Source organism: Halyomorpha halys, unplaced genomic scaffold (assembly GCF_000696795.3).
Source record: "Halyomorpha halys isolate HHAL.00 unplaced genomic scaffold, Hhal_1.1 Scaffold1468.1, whole genome shotgun sequence".
Lineage (NCBI taxonomy): Eukaryota > Metazoa > Arthropoda > Insecta > Hemiptera > Pentatomidae > Halyomorpha > Halyomorpha halys.
Window position 1 is genome coordinate 248,038 of NW_027106345.1, and position 13,733 is coordinate 261,770.

The window sequence follows — 13,733 nt, forward strand, 5'->3', positions numbered from 1 at the left end:
GATAAGACAGAACCACAGCAGAGTCTGTAATAAAGCAATGGCTACTGACTGGCTACGGGGCAATAGATATCGCAAGAGCACACCCCACCCACCCACGCCACCACTAACCTATGTTATAGACAGCATAATCTGCCCCCAGGGAACCTCACCTCTGTCCTCTCTTAGTGCTAGCCAATATATACTGATTTTATGCCTGCATTGTGTGCAAGGTATAACAGTTGGGAAACAAGATTTATATTGTAATAATCATTCATTGAGATTTTTTTATAATTATATAATATATAATGGCTATAAATTTAAATATTCTATATATTTTTTCCTTTAATATCAGATCAACCTGGTGGACCTTACATACTTATTGTAAGAGATATATTTTTTTTAATAATTGATTATGGGGGGAGTTATAGTCCCATACAAAAGGCACTCCTAAATATATAAAACGTTATAAATAAAATTAAAATGAGATAAAATAAATAGATTAAAATAATAATTATTTATAAAAGGTAAAAGTAAAATTAATAACAAAAACAATGACATTTATGGACTTCAAAAAATAAATAATTGACTTTTAATTTAAAAAAAAGAAAGTTAATTTAATAAAAAGATGAAGAGAAAACAAAATGAAAATAAAATAAAATTTTAGAGTGATAATAACAACTCTTATAAATTTAGAAATCATAACAAGATATGTCCTGCAGCAGCCAGGGCTTCAGGCTTCGGGTTATGGTTGAGTTTCCCAAGTTGTAAGTCACTGCTCCTTTAACTGTCGGTAACTTCATGAACCTTTTTTTAATACAATCCTCTATTGTCTCCACTTGTAATTTCCGATGCAATTGGCTGATAAATTAGAATCATTTTGATATATAAAAAATTGCTTGGTCGCCAGTTTAATCAGTGATATGCGACTGTCCTCCCATTCCGAAATCCAAGGAGGGTATTTGAATCTTTTCCAAGCTCTCCGTAGTGTTAACATAAATCCTTCCTTAATGAAAACACACCTAAGTGATATTCATTAATGTGAACCGCTGCAAGCCATGTTCAGTACTTTGTAAGGAAGTAAGTTTTTGAACAACTGTTATACAAGGCACCTCCATTGTATTTGTTCAAGATCACCCTCAACTTTGTAGAGACCAACATGGCTCCCGCAGAGCTACAATAACAGAGTAAATAATTATCTTTTCCAGCTGGATTCTAAACTAGGTCCTTGGAGTTATAAGCGCAGCGCCGTATTGCTGAGCTACCCCACTCCCTCACTAATATTCATCACTACTAATACAATTTTACATTAATATAATTATATATTTATTGCATTCAACAAAAATAAAGTGACAAATCTAATAAAAGATAAGATTTCCAGGTTTGCATAGTCGAGGCTGGAGATCTATCCCAGAGACGGAGAACCCTCTAAGACAATAGTGAGTGGTTGGAACCGAGTGGAGTGGAGTTCTCGTATTACAGGATAAATTAATTCTGGGCGGAGTGAGCTCTTTAATTATCTTTCGATCTGGTATCGATTGCAGACAGGGTCTCTTATGTAAATCTGCTCCAGTTATTAAGGACCGTCGCTAGCCAAAAACCAACTCACTAATTGCTCCTACCCCCCCTCCCCCAATTAAAAAAGTTAATTGGACTCGAGATGTCCCAGCCGCTGCATCCATTTATAACCACGGTCATTCCTGGTTTCCCTTTCATTGGTTCGTCCATGGCCAGGTAATTAATAGGCTTTGGTCCAAGTTGGTAATGAGAGCCATTTTTTACGATTCCCGAGTTTGATTATTACTTTAAATATATTACTCTGCTAGAGGGAAAAAATCATTGGTTCCAATGTTTTTTATTAGGACTTATTATTACAGTAAGCTCAGAATATTTTTGTTTTAATTGTGGATTTTGAGTATTTTTGTTATTAAAAGTGGACAGTTACACAATAAAATCTAACTGTTGAATTTATTTTAATTTTGGAAAAAAAATATCCTTTTTTTATTGAATATTTACAACTGTATTATATCAATATACAACAAGTAAATGTGATGTTAGTTTCATTGCAATGGCATGATACAGTTTTGTAGAGAATATAAATTTCAAAACGCATAGGAGGTCCATCAGGTATCGATGAGGAAGAGGGATTATAAAGTGGGTTTGGATGAGTTTATCTAAAGGATTTATTCCGGCATTGAGTTCCTTGTGGATGATTTTATTATTGACAAAGTAGAGAGCATTTGGGATTTGATTAAGGAATTTGGATTGTAAGGATTGAATTCGAGAGGAATTTGTTGGTTAAATGGAGTCCCAAAGCTCAACTCGAAATCCAAATAGACCTTTTTTATGGACATGTAAATAAGTCTTTTGTAATCAATAGAAAGTTTGTCAGGTAGGCTTAGTAATAGTCAAAATCGACGAGTAGTTTCCTGCCTTTCAAATCTTGTATGAGGATTCCAAGTTGGTCTTTTGTCCAGATGTAGTCCTAGGTAGCGAATCTGTTCAACTTAAATAAGTGGAGTTTTATGAATAGATAAAGTAGGGCAGGAAAACATAGATTTACGAAGAAAGATAGAGATGATTTGATGGGATTGATTGGAATTTATTTTAATTTTCCAATCTTGGCACAATTCTTCAAGGGTTGTGATGTAGGATTGGAGATTTTGGGATACAATTCAAGGATGTGCCCTGGATCAAACCTATTGGGAGCAAGCCATGATTAATCAGGAGGGGGACCATAGTCAATTAAGTTGTGTCATTTTAGCATGAAAAAGGGGATGGAACTGAAATTTTAATAAAATTATATATAATTGTCGCAGTACTTTATTAATTATTAAATTAGTACTTGCTTAAAAAAAAAATTTATTAAATTAATAATTTGTTTCACTTCTAGGGGGGCAGTTGCTAAGCTGAAAACTGCTAAAGTTAATTAACAAAATTTGATACAATCTTTTACACCGAATCGAAATAATTTTAAAAGATACAACCATGAACAAGAGTTAATTATTGAATCCGAATGTTGGGTAAATTGTTTAATTAGTTAACACAGAGAGAACAAATATTTATCTGTTGGCAGTTCTAAAACAATAAAAACTTAAAAAATTATGTGGATACAGCGCCATAGATAAAAGGGCCATTTGTGGTCCAAAACCGACATCTAAAGGTTTGGCCGCAAATTCAGGCCAACTAGTACTAGCCAATCCAAATAACCTATCCACACGCTTGCACTTGCGCGAATTTGCCATTGTCTGGCAAACGTGTAGGGACACTTTTAAACAAACACATACTCTGTTATTTGTACTGCAGAGATATATACAATACCTTAGGGTCGAAGGACACGAAATGAAGATTACTCAAATCAAGCAACTAACCATTATTTTAAGAATCCCCAAGTCTTTTCTTTATAAAACTGATGTAATATCAACAAATGCTTTCTTCCACCTACTTAATTTACAGTAATTTCTTATCATTCAACTATTTTTTATCAATAACTTTTATATAAAAATACAGTGATATACATATTTTATTTATAATATTATACTCTTAAAAGCACTAACATAATCATATATAAGTTTCTTCTTATATATATATATATATAAGTTGACTCATTATGAATCACGTAGACCTTTCTTAAGAAATGACATAATATTTCCAATACAAAGTTATTAAGTTTATATCTCTTAAGCCCGCGCACATACGTCATGATATACCTGTCAGGTAAACAACCACAGGTAAACTTTACCGGTATACCAGAACCTTTGTTTTCGGCTTCATATATTACAGAATCATTCCCACCTATTATTGCTAGTTTGATTATAATATAACAATTATTACTTAAATCAGTGTAGTTTTGTAGTAAAGAGTTGTTTTGTTTTTTTTTAAGACCATTGTATATTTTATTAATTAATTTATGATGGCTTTCATTTAAAATTGTCCGATGTTTTTAAATTTCATTTTACTGAGAATAGTTATTATACTGATTAATAAATTTTCATCTATAATATAATAGACGCTTAATATTTTATTTTGAAAATAGGTAAAAGATAATGATAATAATAGAGGAAAATGAAAACAGGTCACAGATGAAATGGTAGAATGAATGGACCAATCCAATAAATTTCCCATTAAATCATTAAAAAAACCTTCCAAAGGATTGAATGTATTCATTTATAGCACACGGGCAACGAACACAATACAAAATAGCATTCTTTTGATTTATTTAACAGCTATCGATTAAATATATAGCTGTCATGTGAAGTGGGAGATTGGTTTGATTGCTTTTGCATATCATTGAGGCTCTGTAACTGATTTGATTGGGTGACTAATAGCTAAGCTGGGCAAATTGGGACTGTATTTACCAATATGTAACCATCGCAAATTACCAACGGAGTACCAATCTGGTTCTGTTGCGAATATTTAACAGTTACGAATAACTTCGTTGTATTTAATAAATTCAAGATGAGTTAATATAAATATTTTTAAATTTTCAGCTGAAAAATAATAGAGGGGGCCCGGGTTGTCTTTCCTTCTATTTTTTTTCTGAGATTGTGAAACGTATTATTACTTATTATTATAAGTAAGGCTATCTATCTATTATATATGACAGTATGTATCTGACCCCGCTATTCAATTTCAGACGCTTTTTAAAGCACGATTTAACTATTTTAAAGTCACCTCTTCCCGTTTTAAGCTAATATTTCAAAAGTGATATAGGACAGACGCTCCCTGGGTGTCTTAGCTATCAAAGATAATACCCAGATACTTAATAGTTCGAGAATACCTTACGACTTGTCCCTTTAATTTAATGTTATCCACATTAAATCTTTTTCTCCTTGTAAACAAAACGGATCGTGTTTTGATTATCACTATCTTCACACTATCTTCTAACCACTCGACAACACTTTGGATTGATTCGCTGAGGCAGTTTATTAAAACCGATAAATTTTTTCCTTCTAGGTATAAAAGAAGGTCGTCTGCATACAATAAAATTTTTATGGGTGAATGGATGATGCTTGCTACCCCACTGATAGCTATGTTGTAGAGGATAGGGCTTAGAACACTGCCCTGAGGAACACCATTTACCTGGCGAAAATTTCGGGAGGAGTTTCCGCATTGAACTTTAAACGATCGGTAATTTAAAAAATGTTTAACAAAATTCCAGATTGGAAACGTAAATTGTATATGTATCATGTATTGCATTATATTATTATGTATTCTGTAACCATATAAAAAATAAAGAGGTTTGAAAAAAAAATAGGGGTCTTAGCGGGGTGAGTCTGGCGGGGAAGGATTGTCTTTTTTTTGTGTTATGATCTCCCGGAATCGACGGTACTATAGCGAGTATAGTAAACCTCAACTCTTTGTAATGGGGCAAGCCAATCACTTCATATTGCTAATAATACCATATAAATGGTGATGTAAACTATACCTTCACGAATAGCAGTATGCAAGTATACATTTCTCATTTATATTATGCATGTGTATGTATGTATTGTACAAATTTAATAATAAAGGTTACGAAAAAAAAATTATACATATATTTTTGTTCTAAGTATATGTATTGTATTTGTTTGAAAGTTTCACTATAAAAGGAGAATGAAAAAATTCTCTAAAATTGAAAAATGGCGTGTTTAAATATTTCTCGATTTTACTAATTTTGTAACTTACATAGTATAGGAAGGAAGAGGAAAAAAACAGTGGTGTCAAATAAAACTATCAAGAGAGATAAAGTTTCATGATTTGCTCTTAAGAAAAATTTTAAATGAAACAGACGAAACATTTAAAAAACGTATAAGTATTTCATTGGATTTTCAATTTATATTCAATAGTTTCAGGATTAATAATTGAGATACAAGTATAAACATTAATGATGACTTAATATTAGACCATAGCATGAGGGGAATCCAAATGCTTTCCTATAACAAGCAGCCCTGATGAAAACTTCAAAGTTCAGGCTGAAACGTTGGCACCAATAAATTAATTTTTACTTATTTTTATCCTTCAATGGCCGCACCTCAACATTATTCCCCTCATCATAAAACCATTAATATTTTAAATAAATGTTTTTTTTCTGATTTTTTTATTTTTATTAAAAAAAAAAAAGTAATTATACTATTTAAGTTTGTAAGTACAGTATTACCTCCCTTATCGGGACCGAGACATTGCCGGTTAAGCAGGAGAGCCGGTTAATCCGTAAGGAATAAATCTTCAATTTTAATTTAACTTACTAAATTAAAGATTAAAATGCAATAAGAACTTGATATATTGGTAATATTGGATTAGGTAATTTAATAAAAAATATGTGGATACATGATTTAATTTAAGTATTCAAATTATCTTCAAAATTTTAATATTTGATTTTGTTATAGTTTTATGTTTCAAAAAGTCAGTTAGTTTGTTATGATTTTTTTTAACCTGTTAAACGGGGTGTTATCATTTGTTCAATTCATTTCACGACTTTAATAAACACGCTTGGATTTAATATATAAGAACAGCAATGTATTCAAAATATTGCGGCAAATTTCCATGACGAAAAATGTCGTCAGGCCCATTGCGTATGACGAAATAGTTCTTCATATCCGATTAACAGGTTAATACTTCATTATTATAATAATGCTGTATATTGAGGTTTTAACATTCTGATAACAACAATATGATAAATGTCGTTAAATAATTTAGCCATATCTGCACCGATACCTGTTCCCCGATACTTTTGGAAACGAATTCAATTATAATAATAGTTTATTATAATTATTTATATAAATTTACTAATTAACTTATTTTGGATAATTGCCTTCAGTGATTGTTCTGCCATCCCGACTAAATCCCGAGACAGTACATAGTAATAACATGTATCCTTGGGGTTCATACGTCGTATATATTTAGATATTAATATTCTTGCTATTTAACCCTAGCAGCACCAAGGGGGGGGGAGGGCTCGCCGGCCCTCACTTCCGATTTTTTTTAATACTGATCTCAAAAAATTTTTCACAGACAAGGAAAAAAATCTATTTACCTAAAATTTATCTACCAACATGTTGGAATTGATTTGAAAAATATTTGATAAGGAGGAAGAGTACGAAAAATTATTTGTGTTAGAAAAATGAGATGAGGGCGGGTGGAGCCCCCCCCTTGGTGCAGGGAAGGGACCTGAGGTTCATCAAAATGCTGGCTTCTGATTGGCTGCTCACGGAAGTGCACCAGCTCGCCCATACTCTCACTACTGGTCTGATTTCCTCAGTTTTTTTTACTTAAAAATATTTTCGGACTGATGTTTCTTTGGTTTTTTAGTTGTTTTGAAAAGAGTTGACACATGTGAACCTGCTGAATCTAGTGATGAGCATTTGTAAACATAAACATTTTATTCTTATACCTAAGTTCAGACAATAGAATTATTTTTTGTTTTAAAATATTCATGAAATTGAAAATAATTAAAGTTTCAGCGACCCTAGGTTTTTGTTGTATCATGTATTCTTATTCTTTTTTTAATTCCAAATTAAAACATTTGCATAATAAAGCATATAGAAATCTTAGGTCCTTATTTTTTTTTTTAAATAATCCTTATTCTACCATCTTATTTACAGAAGTAAGAAGAAATTATTATATTTCAAAAGAGTAAGTTTACCATAAAAGGAAAATTAATGATATAAGGGTTAAAATCAAGTGAGGGCTTGTGGAGGTCGTCTTGGGAAGTGTAGGGCTCGGCGAGCCCCCCCCCCCTTGGAGTAGGCCGTAATGAATACTACCTTGGTGCTGCTAGGGTTAATAAAGGAGGTAAGAAGAAAAAAAAAGGGTTCATACGTAAACGGGTTAAAAAAGTTAATAATTAAGTAAAATTGAAATCAAATAAAAGAGTAGGTAACTTTTCACGAAATAGATAAATTAAGGGCCAACTGGGGAGAATTGACAAAAAGTAGATGAGGGAGTCGGCTCAAAAAGGTGGTTTGGTTCGTGAGAATCCGTTACTTCTGTACGTGAGAATCCGTGACATTAGAGTGTAGATGAAAGTAAAAATCTCTAGATTTCACTATACATTTTATTTTTCCTAATCAAAAAATTGGACGAATTTATGCTTAAGTTGGAGAATTTGCACCACTTTCTAAAATTCATCGAAATACCTAAGAATCGATTGTTGAAATTTAAGGTTGTTACTACCGAAGAGAAAAACCTCTACTTAGATATAAGAACATAAACTTAAAAAAAATTAATGTTTCTCTGAAATTTTTTTGAAATACAAATTCCTTTTTTCAAATATAATGAAAATTGTTTTCTTCAAATAAAAGTATAGTTAATGTTATATCGTGAAAATTGGTATTTTATCATAAGTTTATATTAACTTACAGTTTTATGATTGTAGTTATTTTTATACTTATTGAAGATGCAATTTAGCAATAGAATTTTGAGATTTGCAGTTTAACGGTGAATGAAAAAATCAATAAGGAAGAGAAAGAAAATAAAACCTATGCTTATTTTTCAATTGAACTCTACAACCGCCAATTAGAAGGTGCACTTCTCCCAGTTAGCTTAGATCCCATTTTCGCACCTTTCAATACCATTGATGAGCCAGTATAACACAAACTTGTGACGTCATTGGACTATTTTCATCTTTTAAGGGATAAGACTAATTATAATATCCTATGCCCTTATAATATCATTAGAGTATGGTATTATTGGTCGAAAGCCAACCAAGAAGTAGGAGTATGGCCAAGAAGAAAAGGCTTAAAGGTGAATATTTAATTGGGCGAAAGGCTGTGCGGTCTCAGGTAAAAACAGGATAATCCATGATTAGTCAAATCCGTACCTAACAAGTCAGCTAATCACCTGCCTAACGAGGAGTCTTCCAAAGTATCATTCATCCTTCCCTCTCTTTTCTTTACCTTTCCATTTAATTAGAACCGGAGTAAAAAAAAAAAAAAGTTTTCCTTACCAAAAGCCAATTGAATAAAACTTGTTTCCAGGCTCAGACTGAATATAGAAAGGACATTTGTGATTATCTGAGTAACGGTTGAAAATAAAAAATGAAATAAAAACAAAAAAGGTTAAAACTAACTCAAGTTGTCATAAAAGCAATGAAAGAGGTGTTTCTGATTAAGATCTTTTTTAAGGATAATAGTAATTTAAATTTTTTTTAACTAAGTATATTCAATCTAGGAGCGTGGTGGCACTGTGGTAAGGCACGATGCTACTAACTAAGGACCCGGGTTCGAATCCGGTGGCACAAATTTATTTCTGTTACACTTAACCGTGAGTCAACCCTGTGGGTTCTGAAGTTCTCCTGAAGTCCACCCAGCCTTATAATTTGGGTACACAGAATTGGGTTAAAATCTGGCAGTCGAGAGTGATTCTGGCCAAATCACCTAGCACAACCGTTTGTCTAGTAACAGTACTTCCTTAAAAAGTATTGTACCCTTAAAGCATCATGTGTTGTAAACGTACAGACTTTTTTTGTAGGGTATATTCACTTTAGAGTATTTTTCAAACCATATCCAAGCAGGAAAAATTATATCCAGATGCTAAGCATTTTAATGAAATGCTATGATGAAAAACAGCAATAACTATTTTAATAATTCCAGTGATACTGCTTTGTTGATTACTAGTATCATAGACGCAGTAACATGGTTTGTTTATTTATCATTATTACCATATCTACCTATGCTTGTGTTTAAATTATAGTAATCAGCAATAATATCTTCTAAAGTTTGTCGGGGGGTGCGTTCAGCAAAGAACAACATAAATAAACAAAACCATATTTATTTATTTTATGCCGACGTTTCGACCTGAGTTTCAGGTCTTCATCAGGGGTTGTGGCGTAGAAGGTAGGCTCGCAACCAAGGTAGACTCGTTGCGAGCCTACCTTCTACGCCACAACCCCCCGACTAACTTCTCCAATCATTAATCTACGGTCAACTATCTACACATGATAATATCTTCTAACTCCGCTATACATCTCCCAAAGCCGGTTGAGAATAGTGGTTCTTTATTTAGACGTATTTAATTATACTTTTTACATGATTTATTGGTTCCCATCGAATAGTTTTTTGCAATTTTGTTGAAGAATAATATGTAAAAAAAAAATGGTCTGAGTGTGGCAGCCTTGCTCAAAAACGAAAAATCGTACGAAATTTAAATTACATTTTTATGTCTGGTAAATCTATGGTATGTTACAGTAATATTTTCGATAAAATCGACCAACCGGAAATGTTAGCTTAATAATCGATTTTGCACATTTTTCGATTTTCTCATAAACACCTCGTTGTGACACAGCCTGGTTGTCCTAGGGACGTCTTTATACTATGCCCAAATAACGTTAGATTTATTGGATGTATATCTTGGGCGTAAAACATGTAGGTTGATGGACAAATGAGGAAGAAAAAATAGATAATGAAAACATAACTATAATTTTTTTTTAAATTATCGAGGTTAAAAACTTCCAAGATGAATATAATCTATTCTATATTTTTCTCATTGTACAATGTTTCGTGACAATTAGCCCATATTTATGGACCTTCACAATATTATTGTTATTTTTAACAACAATTTTCATCTATGTCATATATATGTATTTGTAAATTTTGTTGTTATATTTACCCCATATTTGTTATATTTTCAATTTCTCTATTGAAATCATGTCATCTATAAATCATTGATGAAAACTGTTTTACACTCCATTATTATATTGAATATGTGACAATTGTCCCGAGACGTTGTACAATAATAAAAATATAGAATAGATTATATTCGTCTTAGAAGCTTTTTCACCTCAACAATTTAACGAAATTAATATGATCAAGCTTCCTAAAAAAGAAAATCCAGAATAACTATAAATGAATTGAACAATAAACAATAGAATTTCTGAGGTAAACAAAACAATATTTAATAAAAAAAAATTAACCGCAGTAAATATAAGATGAAAATTATAAGATCCTTGATAGAACGAAAACATATGAAATAATTCCGATTCTGTTCCAACACTTCAACTTCACTATTAGTTTTTTGAACATTTATAAGTCCCAACTTTTTTTTTTTTTTTAATTAAGCTCATATATTCTCAATTAGGTTCAGATCAGGGGGCTGAGGAGGCGTAGGCAATACCCTACGGGCATTGTGCCACCTTTTATTTTTTTTTTCATCCCCCTCCCTTGCTATTTCTGGCGTACGAGGTACGATAGCCGTGGGTTTCACGCATGCCACTGCTCCCAAAATCAACATTTCTTTTTTTACTGTGGTGCAGCCTAGTGTTAAGTTGAGCGCCTTACTGATGGGGCTGCACCTCGTCCACTGCATCCGTTATGTAGGTCCTCCTAGTGCGCATCCGTCTGGGTGCCTCCTGGGCCCTGTTTCATAATGAAAGCTAATAGTATTAGCTTGTGTAGTATTAATAGTAATATAGTAATAATAGTATTAGTAGTGTAGAAACTAGTGTGGTAATAATACTAATACTTATTTTTTTCATTATAGGGATGACTGTTAGTGACATTGCAGGAATTACAAAATACTAAAGTAAAAGTTACTATTGTACAAGTCAGTGTAATTGAATTAAGATAAATCTACAAGACTAGTTTGTACTTTATTATGAAACAGGGCCCTGCAGTTACCAGGCTGGTCCAGGCCTCCTGATCTCAATCTGGGTAAGCTTCCTCATCTTCTGGTAGCTCGCCGTTGTCGGGCGGTCAAGTCCTTCCCATTGTGAAATGAGTTGGGCCCACCACCTCCTTCCACCCGTAAATGAACTCCCTGAAAAAGGGCGTGTTTGAGATTTCATTGATATGAATAAATGTGTTCAATCCCTAATTTTGCAACATTTTTGCTTTTGAACAATGTTTTTGGATCCAGTGCCATTTTGGGTTTCCTCTACACATATCTGTTTCCATCAGTTTCAAAATGTTAAATTTGCTCTCCTCTGAGGAAAAAATTTTTTTCCAAAAATTGCAAAGGCTTGTGAGCGTTTTCTTTAGCGAAATTAAACCTCTTGAGCCGGTTTTTTCTCAGTAATAAATAGCTTCCTCCTGGGTGATGTTCCTTTGAGACTCCCTTATCAACTATTTCTTATAGTTTGAGATTTAACTGATTTGCCAGTCGTTGTTTCTAAATGTTCTGTTGATTCCTTAGAAGTAATTTTTTTTTTTTTTTTTTTGCAGCTTCGCTATTAGTTATCGTCTTAAGCCTCCCTGAGCTCATTATATGGTCAGTAGTTCCATTTTTAAACTTTTTTTTTATATAATGTATAGTTGAATGACTTCATTTAACGAGTTTACCAATCTCCCTAAAACTAAAACCTTGTTGGAATAAGGAAATAATTCTATCTTTAATGATGGAACTCAACTCACATGTTTTACGACCCGTCTGGGAGCTGCGAAGTCTTAACTGGCTTGATGCATTGCTATTAGTAAGGGCTACCAGTCACCCTCAGAACCTACTAATTCACAACCAGTTCTTGGATTGTTTTGACCTGAGAATTAGTTAAAACATCTCAATGTTCACTTGTATGAATACTTTTTGGCCCAGAAAAGCTTGTTTTTTAATATAATAATTACAGTTTTAATTAATTTTTTTAATGTATATATTTATTTCTCAAAGAGAGTTGCACAGTACAAAATGTAATAGTGTTTGGCGAAAATAAAGTTTATTAAACTAAAAAATAAGTGGTGTACGAATACTTTTTTTGATCACTAAATTCCTATGTAAATATTTAAATCAAAAGAAATATTCCAATGTTTAAATCGGCACGAATGCAGTATAGATACCTTGTTCATTGTTGCTCAAAGCCTTACAGAGACATCGTGGAAGACAATACTTCATATCGCTATGTATCGGTCTTTTGACAATCCTGGGTATTATTAAGGTGTTTCGTCATCTGCCCCTATACCTGGTCAGGATATCCTTCTGCGAAGCTATTAGCGTCCCCGGATATGAAAACATCTGTATTAAGTTTGTCACATTACCAGAGGCCCCTGAGAAAATTAGATTGGCTAACCTTTAAGTGTTCTAACAAAAATGACGGGTTTGATGAGGGATCGGAATCAAATTAAGCAGCTGCAGGCCTTCCTGGACATGTCAAACTTTTTACACATTCTCGGCCCTGAGGAGGGGGACGCCAAATCAGAGAGGGGATTTAAAAATAATGTAACGCAAAGGGGAAGTGGGAGAAAAATACAGAGGAAATTTAGAAGAGCCAGACGGACACACTCAACAGGAAGGCTTAGACGGGGGAGGACAGTCAGTAGGCAGGCATAAAAGATGCACTTTGACCAGACGAAGTCATGAGAAAGGCCACGAGACCTGAACATCCCTTATGAAACAGAAGACACTTACGGCACTACATCACACGGCATCAGCAGCTATAAGTATAAATTAACTAATAAGTAATCACGTTATAATCTATATTTTATGGCAACCTTTATCTGAATCATGTTAATCATAATAAAAAATTGTAAATAAATACTTAGTTTCTTTATGTAGTTTATATACTATTATATAACCCAATATACCACCTTTTATTATACTATATAATTAATGGTAACAACATTTTATAAATATAATGGTATTTAATTGGTAAACACACAAACAGCCATTGGAAAGGAATCCAATTATAATAATAGTTTTTTTAGGTCTCAATTTATAATCAATGAATTAACTTATTTTTGGATAATTCCCTTCAGCGATTATCCTGGCATCCCAAGTAAATCTCCATAGATACATAGCAATATCTTTCCATACGTCATCTTTCTAATTTCATTTCTCTTGGTTCAACTATAACC